The 14,453-nt window shown below is 39.5% G+C and overlaps 1 pseudogene; it reads right to left on the bottom strand.

Annotated features, from left to right (window-relative positions):
* Nucleotides 1-10,276: 10,276 nt before the first annotated feature.
* The window catches only part of LOC102842699, a 19,777-nt pseudogene continuing 15,600 nt past the window's right edge, over nucleotides 10,277-14,453 (bottom strand).

Here is a 14,453-nt window from a genome sequence, read left to right as displayed (position 1 = left end):
AGAAATCCTACACAGGGTTGCAATGAGTCAGAACTGACTTAACAGCACTTAACAACAATAGCAAAAATTAAGAACTATACTTCAACAAATCTGAAAACCTAAAAGAAATGGACAAATTTGAAAAACACAATCCCAACCTAATTGAACATGAACTGAGGTAGAAAATTTGAACAGAACTATAACAACAATAACAACCAAAAAGAAGAAGAAGATTAAGTCATTGAAAGATGGTTCCATGACAAATTCTACCCAGCATTCAGAGAACAACTGACAGAAATTCTATTCGGACTATTCCAGAGTATAAAAAAATCATGGAATACCACCAAATACATTTTACAAAGTGATCACAATCCTAATACCAAAACTAAGTATCTTACGCTGGGTTTTCTAAAGCAGCAAAAACAGTGAAACATATATATATGTACATATAAAAAGAAGTTTACTATCAAGGAAATGTCTTACAATTGCAGAGTCCCAAGTCCCCAGCAGAAGGGCGAGAGCCTTTCCAGCATGTCCATTATATTAGGAACAGGCCATAACCCCAAGGAAGCTTCCTTTTTATTGATTGGTTGCTCATAGCCACTCGTCATAGAGTTAAATATGCCAGTATTACATTTCATCACCTTGGGAATAAGCACATCTTAACTGCTAAACCTCTGGAAATCCTGGCCTACCTAGTCATGTGTCCTGGTGTGGTGCTGTGGGTTAACGTGCTAGACTGAAAAGCCACTTGAATTGCAAGGTCGGTGGTTCCAGCTCACCAGCTGCTCCTTGGAAACTCTATACAGGTTCACTATGGGTTGAAATCGACTCAACAGTACTTAACAACAACAACAACGGCTAAACCTCTGGAAATTCTGGCCTTGTCAATTTGACACAATACCCTAACTATTACAGCTCACTCTTATCAACTTGACACCCATAAACTAGATGAATAATTTCTAAATAAAATTGTAAAGTCATACTTGGTTATTAAAACTATAATTGTAGAAGATGTGTAAATAAAAGTTGTTCTTAAGTGCTGTCGATTTGGTTCTGACCATAGTGACCCTGTGTAGGATTTCTGAGGAGCAGCTGGTGAGCTTGAACCACCAACAATCAAAATTAATCCTGGTAATAATTACTCTCAATTAAATCATAAAATCCTATCTACATCATTCCTCACCCCTATCACCAGACCCATGTGGAAAAGAGGAAAACCAGTCTGTGTGATTCCTTTCTTCTCATTTCATTCTAAACTAATCACGAACATAAAAGCTGATAAACCAGTCACTACATGCCTTCATGTTGTTGTTGTTAAGTGCCATCGAGTTGGTTCTGACCCATAGCGACCCTGTACAGGGTTTCCGAGGGTGTAAATCCTTACGGGAGTAGAAAGCCTCACCTCTCTCCCGCGGAGTGGCTGGTAGTTTCGAACCGCTGACACCTTAAGGTTCGCAGCCTGATTCGTAACCACTATGCTACCAGAGCTCCTTGCCTTCATAGTACCAGAATATTGTCACAAATAGTACTTCAAGTTGGAAGGTACTCAAAATACAACTATGGATGAACTGCCTCCTCAAAGTAGAGTTGACTGGGATGACATGAGTGGAGTAAAGTTTTCTGTATTTTCATACACTGATGGGGCATAATTAAAAATTAGAAGAAACAGCTGCAAACATCCATTAATAATTGAAACATAAAAAGTATGAAGTATGAATCTAGGAAAGTGAAAGTTATCAAATATGAAACAGAATGCATAAACATCAATATCCTAGGCAATAGTGAGCAGAAATGGACTGGTATTGGCCATTTTGAGTCTGACAATTACATGGTTTACTATGTTGGGAATGACAAACTAAGGAATGGTGTCGATTTCATCATCAAAAACAACATTTTATGATGTTTGTGATAGAATATTATCCATGTACCTACACGCAAAGCAAGTTAATATCAATAATATTCAAATATATACACCAATCAATAAAGCCAGTGATGATGAAATTGAAGAATTCTAACAGTTTCTTCAGTCTGAAATTGATCAGACATGCAATCAAGATGCATTGATAATTACTGGTGATTGGAATGCAAAGATTGGAAACAAAATAGGAGGATCAGTAATTGAAAAATAAAATGATGCTGGATATTGCATGATAGAATGTTGCAAGACCAATGACTTATTAATTGTAAATGCCTTTTTTTTTAAGCAACATCGTTTTTGTTCTTAGGTGCCATTGAGTCAGTACTGACTCATAGAAACCCTATGCAGAACAAAACACTGCCCAGTCCTGGGTCAACCTCACAAGCATTGCTAAGCCTGACCCATCACTGCCACCACTTACTAATCCATATTATTTGTGGTCTTCCTCTTCTTCTCTGACATTCCATTTTAACAAGCATGATATCCTTCTCCAGTCACTATTCCCTCATGACAATATGTCTGGAGTATGACAAACAAAGTCTGGCCAACCTAGCTTCCAAGGAGCATTCTGTCTGTACTTCATTTAGCACAGATATCTTGTTCTTTTGGCAGTCCACAGTACTTTCAATATTCTCCGTCAACACTATAACTCACTCAAATGCATCAATTCTTCTAAGGTCTTTTTCACTGATGATCCATTTTACCAAGTGTGATGTCCAACAACAACAACAATAACAACACTATAACTCACTCAAATGCATCAGTTTTTCTACCAACTTCCATATTCACAGTCCAACTTTTAAATGCATATGAGGTTACTAAAAATACCATGGCTTGGGTTAGACACACCTTAGTCCACCAACTAACATCTTTGTTCTTCATCACTTTAAAGAGGTCTTGGGCACCAGATTTGCCTACTGAAATACATCATTTGTTTTCTTGATTTCTTGATTTCTTGACTGCTGTTTCCATCAGTGTTGATAGCTGAATGGATCAAGATGAAGTCTTTGACAAATTTAATCTTTTCTCCATTTATATAGATGTGGTCCTGTTGCAGACCGCAGGTATTGGGGTGTTGAAGACCAGTGTCATGGACAAAAATCCAGCATGTGGCCGCTCTCCGACTTGCTGGCCAGAGACCCTGTGGGCTCAAGGAAGTAACCTCCGGACGTCCCAGGTTCATTGGCTTTTACGAACTTACTGTGGGGCTAGCGCTGTATAATTCTCTTTAGTCCTATTAATTCACTCTATGCTTCGAACCCCTTTAACTGTAGCCTCTGAGAAAATGGTTTCTTAATGTGCCTCTCTCAATGTCTCCACTGTATTGGCAGTGCTTAAGGTGTTCTGGGAACAAATCTCTCTGAGGAACAAACTTTGGCCACTGGGCAAGCTCGACCAAACTGTTCTTTATCAAATTATTCAGTTATGTTTGATATTAACTTAATATATGAGCCCTTGATACCCATGGACAAATATTAAACTGCTCTTAGAGCCGAGGCTGTAAAAAGTTCCAAAAACAAGTTTCCCCCAAGGAATTCACCCAAAGTGGATTGGTGAAGTCCGGGGTTTTGTCCTAAGAATAATAGGTGTCTGCCTTGGGGCATGTTATAATAAGGGATCAGTACCCGAAGAAGAACATCATGCTTGATACAGTAGAGAGTCAGTGAAAAAGAGGAAGACCTCCTACAAGATGGATTGGCACAGTGGCATCAACAATGGGCTCAAACATAACAGTAGTTGTAAGGATGGCGCTGAACCAGAAAGTGTTTCATTCTGATGTGCACAGGGTTGATATGATTCAGAACCAACTTGGTAGCACTGTCTTACTTACCTTGTGCTGCTACAACAGAAATACCACAAGTGAATGACTTTAACAAACAGAAAGTTATTCTCTCCCAGATTGTTGTTGTTGTTAGGTGCCATCGAGTCGGTACCTACTCATAGCGACCCTATGTACAACAGAATGAAACACTGCCCAGTAATGGGCTAACTTCATATACCTGACAATATTTTGTTGCTATTAAGGAAGTTTTCATCATCTGGCCCTATATCAGACAATGTTCCATTGCTATGAATCAGGTTTTCAGTGGCTAAATATTCATAAGTAGTTACAGATGTCTCCCTAGTCTGTTTGTAAGCTTTGCTGAGACCTGCCCACCATGTGTTACCTTGTTAGTATTTTATATACTGGTGGCATAGCTTACAGAATCACAGCAACATTGCAAACCACCACAGTAATACACCAATTAAATCCATTGAGTCAGTTCCAACTCATAGCCACCTCATAGGGTTTCTGAGGAGCAGTTGGCAGGTTTAAACTGCCACCCTTAGGGTTAACAGTCAAATGCTTACCCTATAGCACCTGTATTTAACTAGAACATTCATTAACCAGGATGGACTTGTAAACCTGGCTTCCATACCTCATCTCGTCCAGGAAAACAATAGATTGTTATGTCTAGCCAGTTCAGCTAGTGAGGAATTCATGGGAAAATTACTAAAGGAAGAAACGGCAAGGTTTAACAAGAAAGGACATAAGCCAATCATAAACCGTGTAACTTTGAGCTAGGACTCCCCAAGGTGGGGTTAGGAACAGGGTAAGGCTTTAGAGTAGAATGGTGCTTTTCTTATTTCACAAGGGATTGAGACAACACTGTGCCATGGAACCTTTGGCAGTCGGGTGGATCCTGTGGACTCCATACTGAAATTATTAAAATACGTAGGATTATAATTAACTTAAGAGTCCCTGGGTGGCTTGGTCAAGCACTTGACTACCTGTTGAAAGGTTGGCATTTTGAACCCATCCAAAGACACCTCTGGAGACAAGACTGAAGTTCTGTTTCTTGAAAACCCTATGGAAGAATTCCACTTTGCACAAATGGGGTTACCATGAGTTGGATTCAATTTGATGGCAGCTAATACTAAGAAAATCAAATTGCTCTATGTTTCTGCTCTTTACTGGAGCAGAAAGCTTCATGGAACTGTCTCAGAATTTTCCATGAATGGGTGGTTTTTTTGTTTGTTTGTTTTGTTTTTTATCATGAAAGGAAGGTTTAAATCTCATTTAGAGATAGTAAAACAGAAATCATGTTAGGTTAATAATAGACACAAATGGAAGTTTGTTCAATATATTGGAAATTAGAATAGTATTCCAACTAAAAGAGTAAAAACTTTTCCAATGCAGTAAAATCTTTTACAGTTATCTATATTCCATCTTGGAGTCCTGGTGTGGCGCTGTGGGTTAATGTGCCAGACTGCAAAGCCATTTGAACTGCAAGGATGGCGGTTCAAGCTCACCAGCCACTCCTCGGAAACCCTATACAGGGTCGCTATGGGTCGGAGCCGACCTGATGATACTTAACAAAAACAACAACATATTCCATCTTATTGCTAGTAAGTGCACATTGCTATGGAAATGGGACCATAATTGTGTTTACATAATAACATTCTACCATAAAATACATCATCCCCAGGCTTTTCTGCTTATGGAGAGGGGTCAAAGTACCACAGGGAAAAGCAACTCAACAGCTTATCATTTGCATTTTTCATATTCTATGCTTTCACATTAGCATGCCACGAAAACGTAAGCAAAACAAAAGCAAACAGAAAAGAAACCCAAAACCCCCAAACCACTTTAAATGAGTTTATTCTGACCCATAATGACCCTGTATTGGTTTGTGAGGCTGTAAATCTTTAAGATAGGAGAAAGCTTCCTTTTTCTCCCAAGGAGTCACTGGTGGGTTTCATCTGCTGACTTTGTGGTTAGCAGTCCACAAAGTCTGATTATGCACATCAGAATTATAAGGGTGAAACACCTGACTGCTCCTGTTCATCCAAACAGTTTCTCATTTTGCTCACACGAGTCTAAGGGGATCAAAGACAAAGACACTACTGACTGCCTGTAACAGCTGTTTGTCTTCACCTTCATTCTGCATAGTAGGCCCAGATCAGGAAGCCAGCTTCAAGAAGTAGTGCACCTAGAGCCACATGGTGCTCAGAGGCAAAGCAAGGAGACATGACAGACAGACTATGACGTGGAGAGGTGAAGCGGCTGGGAACTCTACACCCAGAGAGGGAGAGGGGCTGTGTGCTGACTAGAAGGGATTGTAACCATGGCAATGAAATGATATATGATAGTATGAATGCAAAGCTAATGTTCTCCCATGTAAACTATCACATAATTCATAATAAAATATTTTTTTTTAAAAAAAGAAAGAAAGTTGTGCGACAGGGTTGTATTCTTTCACCATACTTATTCAACCAGTTTGCTGAGCAAATAATCAGAGAAGCTGGGTTATATGAAGAAAAACGTGACATCAGGATTGGAAGAAGACTCATTAACAACCTGCGATATGCAGATGATACAACCTTGCTTGCTGAAAGTGAAGAGGACTTAAAATATTTACTGATGAAGATCAAAGAGCACAGCCTTCGGTATGGATTATATCTCAATGTAAAGAAAACAAAAATCCTCACCACTGGACCAATAAACAACATTCATATCAACGGAGAAAAGATTGAAGTTGTCAAGGATTTCACTCTTCTTGGATCATTTATTAACACTCATGGAAGCAGCAGTCAAGAAATCAAACAGTGTATTGCATTAAGCAAATCTGCTGCACAAGACCTTTTTAAAGTGTTGAAGAACAAAGATGTCAGCTTGAGGACTAAGGTGTGCATGATCCAAGCCAAGGTGTTTTCAATAACCTCATATTCATGCGAAACCTGGACAGTGAATAAAGAAGACCATAGAAGATTTGATGCTTTTGAGTTATGGTGTTGGAGGAGAACATTGAAAATGCCATGGGCTGCCAAAATTACAAACAGATCTGTGTTGGAAGAAGTACAGCCAGAGTGCTGCTTGGCAGCCAGGATGGCCAAACTTCATCTCTCATACTTTGGACATATTGTCAGGAGGGACCAGTCACTGGAGCTGGATATCATGTTTGGTAAGGTGGAGGGTCAGAGAAAAAGAGGAAGACCCCCAGCGAGATGGATTGACAAGGTGGCAGCATCAATGGGCTTAAGCATGGCAAGAATTGTGAGGCTTGCCCAGGACCGGGCAGTGTTTTGTTCTGTTGTACATAGAGTTACAGAGTCAGTACCAACTCCATAGCACCTAACAACAACCACAATGCTGAAAAGATCTCCATCTAGAGCTAGGAACTCTGCTGTTGCAGCCCTTCCACACCCACTTAGTGAGTTCACTGACTTGCAGGAGTCCCCTGAGTTTTCTCCAATAGCTGCACTGTTTTTTTCTTTTATTTTAGGGTTCGTTTTTTTCGTTTTTATTGTTTCATTATTTTGTTTGTTTATTTGTTCTTTCTCCTCCTTCTTCCTTCCATTCCCTTGAATTTTATCTTATTTCTGATTTTGTTTTTCCTTCTTTTCTTTGGTTTCTCATTTCCCCTCTTCTTTTCCTACCCTTTTGATCTTTCTTTACTACTTTCTACTCTTTTCATCTTTCCTCTCCCTGGTTTTTCTAAGTGTCATTTAAATTTCTTTCTTTTAATTCCACTCTTGTTTTTCTCTTCTATAGCTCCATTTTCCTGTCATACTTTTCTCTTTTTATTTATTCTGAAGTGTTTTTGCATTTCATCCTTTTTTTTTTTTCTTATTTCTCTCTTCTATAGTGTTTGTCATTGCTGATGTCTAATGGATCTTGACTGAAGGCAGAGAATATCAGAAAGATGTTTACCTGTGCTTTATTGACCATGCAAAGACTTTCGATTGTGTGGATCATGACAAGCTATGGATAACATTGCGAAGTATGAGTATTCTGGAACACTTAATTGTGCTCATGAGGAATCTGTACCTGGACCAAGAGGCAGTTGTTCAAACAGAACATGGGATCACTGAATGGTTTAAAATCAAGAAAGGTGTGCACCAAGGTTGTATTCTTTCACCATACTTAGTCAACCAGTATGCTGAGCAAATAATCAGAGAAGCTGGGTTTTATGAAGAAAAACGTGGCATCAGGATTGGAGGAAGAGTCATTAACCTTCAATATGCAGATGATACAACCTTGCTTGCTGAAAGTGAAGAGGACTTAAAACAGTTACTGATGAAGATCAAAGAGCACAGCCTTCTGTATGGATTACCTGTCAATGTAAAGTAAACAAAAATCCTCACCACTGGATCAATAAACAACATTCTTATCAAAGGAGAAAAGATTGAAGTTGTCAAGGATTTCATTCTTCTTGGATCAACTATCAACACTCATGGAGAGCAGCAGTCAAGAAATCAAATGACGTATTGCATTAAGCAAATCTGCTGCACAAGACCTTTTTAAAGTGTTGAAGAACAAAGATGTCAGCTTCAGGACTAAGGTGCGCCTGACCCAAGCCTTGGTATTTTCAATAACCTCATATGCTGGACAGTGAATAAAGAATACTGTAGAAGATTTGGTGCTTTTGAGTTATGGTGTTGGAGGAGAATACTGAAAGTGCCATGGGCTGCCAAAAGAACCAATAGATCTATTTTGGACGAAGTATAGTCAGAGTGCTCCTTGGAGGCCAAGATGGCCAAACTTTGTCTCTCCTACTCTGGACATATTGTCAGGAAGGACCAGTCACTGGAGGATATCATGTTTGGTAAGGTGGAGGGTCAGAGAAAAAGAGGAAGACCTCCAATGAGATGGATTGGCCAAGTGGCAGCATAGATGCACTCAAGCATGTCAACAATAGTGAGGTTGGCCTAGGATCAGGCAGTGTTTCGTTCTGCTGTGCATAAGGTCACTATGAGTCGGTACCAACTTGATGGCACCTAACAACAACATAGTGCTATTTCCCTGTCCCTCTTCTGTCTTTATAGTCATTATATGTTTTTTTCTGGTTGCTGCTTATTTTTAATTATGTTTTCTCTTTATTATTTTCTCTTTTCATTGTTTTTTCCTTGTTTAGTTATGATGTGTATTTTTGTGTGTGTAACTGGCGTGGGGAGGGAATTTCTCTTTCCCACCTGAAAGAAGACAACAACAATGCCCATACAGCCTGACCACAACCATATCTTCTGCAGCTCAATCCATTAGGCGAGAACTAATAGCAGCTCCTAAACCACCTGATCAACAATAGACAGCAGTCAACATTTGACAAACCCATCCTAAAGTGAGAAACATGAGTGGTGAATGAGAACAGTACACACTTCCCTTGTCTAACTACACCCATAGGAGACAGATGATGATACCCTAAGAATACATCAACACACAATCATCAATTAAATACAAATATGACAACCCTACATAACCCCAGAAAAAACAAACAATTTTAGCACACACAAAGAAACAAGAAAGAATGGCTCAAACAAATGACCAATATGCAAAGCCAGAAAAGGTTTCTGAGGAAGAAAGGGCAATGGTACTAACTGAAAAAGAATTCACAAGAATGATACTTAGGTACCTTCTAAGTGTTTTGACAGATAAATTGAGGAAAGCAAGAAAAACACATAAAAAAAAATCTTTAGAAGAATTCAAGGAAACACTACAAAAACAAACAGACAAAATAAATGCAAATTTTCAAACAATACAAAACCTGCAATTAGACATCCAGAAGATTAATACTAAAATTTCAGAAATGGACAATACATTGAAAGGGCAAAGGAGTAGATTCAAAGCAATGGAACACTAAATTAGTGAGCTTGAAGATAAATCTCTCAATACTAGTATGCGAGAACAATTAGGAAAGAGAATAAAAAAATCCGGAGAAAGCATATGAGTTATGTGGGACACCATTATGAGGAACAACTTATGAATGATTGGAATTCCAGAATAGAAAGAGAAAATAAAAAGCAAAGAGAAACTGGGTAAAGAATTGTTGGAAGAAAACTGCCCTAACAGCATGAAAGACTTGATCAGCAGCAATTCAAACTCATCAGCCACTCTGCGGATGAGAAGTGAGGTTTTCTTCCTCCATAAGATACTTTTTTTTCTTCATCCTTTAATCACCAATTTTGTCCAATAATTTATAACTGATAACAATCTTATTTCATAGTAAATAGTCTTCTGTTGTCATTTTAAAAGCCTAAATCCAGATGTTATGCTACTGAAATTTAATTTAACTTCAAAGTTCACAGTATTGCCAAAAAATAGGTGGGTCCTGAGGTTCCACAAAAGAAGAGGGAGTGAATTCATTTTTCATGTGTTAACTCTGGCAATATGCAGGGAAGGGCACCGAGATGGAGTCTGTGGTGCTGAATCAAAGGACTATAGACTGGTATCACACTTCGAGCTGAGACTTTAATACATCTGTCATATTTGTGTGCAAATCTATGTAGATGCAAATCTATACCAGACTTTTTGACAGAAGGATGACAATGACATACTTGAATCATTTTTTTTTTGCCAAATGGATTTTATTTGGTTGAGAAATAAATCATTTTCTTTTACCCATCTATCGAAATCCAGACCAACTGTGCAGATACAGCCAGTTTTCCCTTTTCTTCCGGGCTGAGCTGCAATTGTATCTATTAACAGGAATCAGCCTCTCTCGTTCACTTCCTGGTTTAAGAAGGATGGACTGCAGCAAGACATTCTTCAAGTATTCCAGGTTAGCGACAGACTTCTCTCATTCTTGATTTCTTTCCAACCTTCTTATTTCACTTTTGAGAAGCTGAATTTGCTCCATTAGGACTGCTTTGGTAGCTTCTGTTTCCTGAAGCGGGCCATTTAAGCCATCAGCACTTTTTGTGGTAGAATTGAGTTTCTGAAACAATTCTTCTCTGGTAAATTCAGCATGCCACAAAGGAGCCTCAAGTTTAGCTTCAGGAGAAGTAAGTAGTTGCCCAAATGACAGTGTGTGGGCGCTGGTGGAGGACATAGACTCAGTGTCTCCATCCCTTCCCCCTCTTCTCTGGTGACTGCGTGCATGTCCACAAGGGGGAGGTCTGTGCTTTTTCTTTCTCGAAGGTTCTTCAAAGATTGGTGGGAAGAGGCTGGATTTCTCATGGCGGGCTCACTCCTGAGCTGGAAGAGCTGAGCCTCCACCTCGTTGAGCTGCTGCTGTAACCTCTCGGCTGTCTTCCGGTGCTCCTCCTGCACTTGTGGCATCCGGTCTCCCAAACCCAAGCGAAGAGCCTCATTCTGTGATGTCAGCGGACTCATGGTATGCGCATGTTTACACTTCATTTTCGTGTTTTCGGATTGTATTGAACACAACTTTTCCCGGAGTTCTGCCTCTTTGGACACAGTTTCCTGCAGCATATTTTGTGCCTTTCCAGCAGAATGTCATATTCACACTGCAATATCTGAAGTTCAGACATACTTATCTGTAAATCACTATCTTGTAGTTTGATTTTTAGTTGGTCAGTCAGCATTTCCAGTTGTTTCCTTTATTGTTTAGCTCCCTAGAGGTCAGTCTGAGACACCGATTTATTTTCTGTTGTTTTAGAATATTACGAACTCGGACTTTATAACTTTCAAAATCAGTTGCTATAGCCTCTTGTTCGGCTTTGCCTGTCTGGCACTCCTTCCGCAAGATGGTGAGTTTCTGCTGGTAGGCACTCAGTGCATCCTGGTGCTACTCTGCTGCTTCCATAAAGATTTACGGCCTCACAAACCGCATAGAGGGTCACCATGAGTCTGTATTGACTGGTGGCAATGAGTTTGATTGGGAGTTTAGTCTTCTAACATGACATTCTCTAGGGAAGTAGACAATTATGAATTTAGCAAAAGAGCACAAAAAAGAAAAGAGATAGGCTGTTTGTAATTCAGAATTTTCCAATCATAGGTGACTTCACCAAATATTTTAATGAACAGGCTATCCTGAGCTTAAATCAAGCCATCGCTTTGATTGCATTATATGCAACTGCAGTTGTTATGGAACTGACACTTTCCTATTTACTGTTGTTGTTGTTCGGTGCCATTGAGTTTACCCTGTGTACAGCAGAATGAAACACTGCCCAGTCCTGCATCATCCTCATAACTGCAGCTACACTTGAACCCATTGTTGCTGCCACTGTACCAATCCATCTCATTGAGGGTCTTTCTTCTTTTTCACTGTCCCTCCACTTTACCAAACATGTTGTCCTTCTCCAGGGACTGGTCACTGAGATCATATGTCCAAAGTATGAGAGATAAAGTCTGGCTATCCTGGTTTCTAAGAGACACTCTTATTGTACTTCTTGCAACACAGATCTGTTTGTTCTTCTGGAAGTCCATGGTACCGTTAATATTCTTCTCAAACACCCCAACTCAAATGCATCAATTCTTCTGTGGTCTTTTTTATGAGTTGCCCAACTTTCACGTGCACTTGAGGCTATTAAAAATACCATGACTTGGTCAGGTGTACGTTAGTCCTCTAACTGACATCTTTGCTCGTTAACACTTTAAAGAGGTCTTGTGCAACAGATTTGCCTAATGCAGTATGTTGTTTTATTTCTTAACTGCTGCTTCCATGGGTGTTCATGGTTGATCCTAGAAAAATGAAGTCTTTGACAACTTCAGTCTTTTCTCCATTTATATGGATATTGTTTATTGGTCCTGTGATGAGGAGTTTTGTTTTATTTACATTGAGGTGCAAACCAAACCAAAAGCTGTGATCTTTGATCTTCATCAGTAAGTATTTTAAGTCCTCAGTTTCAGCAAGCAAAGTTGTATCATCTGTATATTACAGATTGTTAATGAGTATTCCTCCAATCCTGATACCAAGCTTTTTTTTTTTTTTTCATATAATCCAGATTCTTAGATAATTTGTACAGATACAGATTGAATAAGTATGGTGAAAGAATACAATGCTGGTGCACACCTTTTCTTGATTTTAAACCATTCAGTGTCCCCTTGTTCTGGTCAAAAGACTGCCTCTTGGTCTATGTACAGATTCATCATGAGCACAATTTAAGTGTTCCAGAATTCTCATTCTCTGTATGTTTTCCATACTTTATCATGATCCACAGTTGAAAGCCTTTGCTTTCTGTCTTGGCTTCTGTTTGAAATGGAAGAGATGGCTAAAATACAGGAATTTGAATTGCAATAGAAGTCCAGCAAATAGCTGGACTACTAGCTGAAATGTTGGCAGTGTGAATCTACCCAAAGGTACCTTTACAGACAGGCCTGATGTTCCGCTCCCAAAAAGTCACAGCCCTGAAAACCCTATGGAACAGTTCTACTATAAACACGTGGAGTCACTATGTGTTGAAATCAATTAGATAACAACTAAAAACAGCATTTCAATACACTCTCCCATCAGCATAGAAATCTAGAAAGTGCTGGAAAGTTATGGTGACCTAAGGTATTCAGAGAATGACCAGGGTGATGGAAGGGCCATCTAAGCTGAGAGCTGAAGGAGGAGGCGTATAGGAGTTCTCCGGGCCTCAGAGGTCAAAGTGTGGAAGCCCTAGGACAGGCTGTAAAGGTCTGCAGAGGTTAAGCATGAGAATACAATCAAGCAGGTGCCTATCATTTTACCAAAATCAAATGAATTTCAGGGAACACAAAAACATAGGTTCTAGAAGGATGGGGCCATGAGGCCCAGATTCTGTTGGCACCCATGGGTCTTCCTCCTTCCTTTTGGCACCAGTGTCAAAACATGATCCTTTCTGCTTCTCTATGGTGGGTCACCGTGAAACTAACTTTTCTATAAGTAGAAGACTACAAGGCTGGGGGGTGGAATGGGAAAGAAATAGGGGAATGGGATGCCCTTTATTTACTTCCTGGATGAGAAAGTCTGTCTTTATTCTGGACTAATCCAATGGTTAAAGAGCCATTGCTCCATCTCCACAAATGACAGAGGCAGGATTGTCCCTTTTTTAATGCATACCATCCAGTGTTCCTTTCAAAGAACCTGTTTAAATTTTGTCAACTATGGAAGAAAAACTCCAACCTCTCTGCCTTGTTGAATTTTATTAGCCCTCCCCTCCTTCTTAAGTCCTAATGTGGTATGTAGAATAATCACTGGATTGCAAGGTCGGCAGTTCAAACCTACCAACCACTCCTCAGAAACCCTGTAAAGGGTGGCTGCTGTAATGGGTGGATATGAGTTGGAACTGACTCAATGGCACTTAACAATAATAACCCCGCCTTCTGGCCATCAAGCAGGTTCCTTGGGTGCTGGGGACAGAATACGCAGACCCTGGGTTGATCAATGGCAGCCTCATTAAACCACCTCTGAATATAATCAGTTTAACCCAGATGCTCTCCTTCCTCCTGAAAGTACATAGGAATGTGATAATTAAGAACAATGTAGCATTGTAGATGTAGATAAATGAAGCCTGGTGCCTGAGATCTTGCTCACAAACAAAAGTTTGCAAAGTGTACAGAGACAGCTTGGCTCCTTTCAGGAACCTTGCTTTATGTTAAGTATCCTTAAGAAACCACATGTCACTGCTCTAGATCATTTAAGCCTAAAAATTAATATATAACAGCTTGATTGAACCCTTTTTCTATAAAAATTAAAATGTTAGATTGTTAAGAAAAACTATGAAAATATCTTGAAAGTTGTTCCTGTGAATCGTTATTTCCTGTTTTGAATGATTAATCACATTTCAATTCTGTATCCTGTCTTAATCATATCATCCCTTTGTGAAATTACATCCTCCCTTTGTGAATTACATCCTTCCTTTGTAA

The sequence above is a fragment of the Chrysochloris asiatica genome, unplaced genomic scaffold (assembly GCF_000296735.1).
Source record: "Chrysochloris asiatica unplaced genomic scaffold, ChrAsi1.0 scaffold00279, whole genome shotgun sequence".
Classification (NCBI taxonomy): Eukaryota; Metazoa; Chordata; class Mammalia; order Afrosoricida; family Chrysochloridae; genus Chrysochloris; species Chrysochloris asiatica.
The sequence above is the reverse complement of the archived record's forward strand: the minus strand, read 5'-3'. Positions and strand labels throughout refer to the sequence as shown.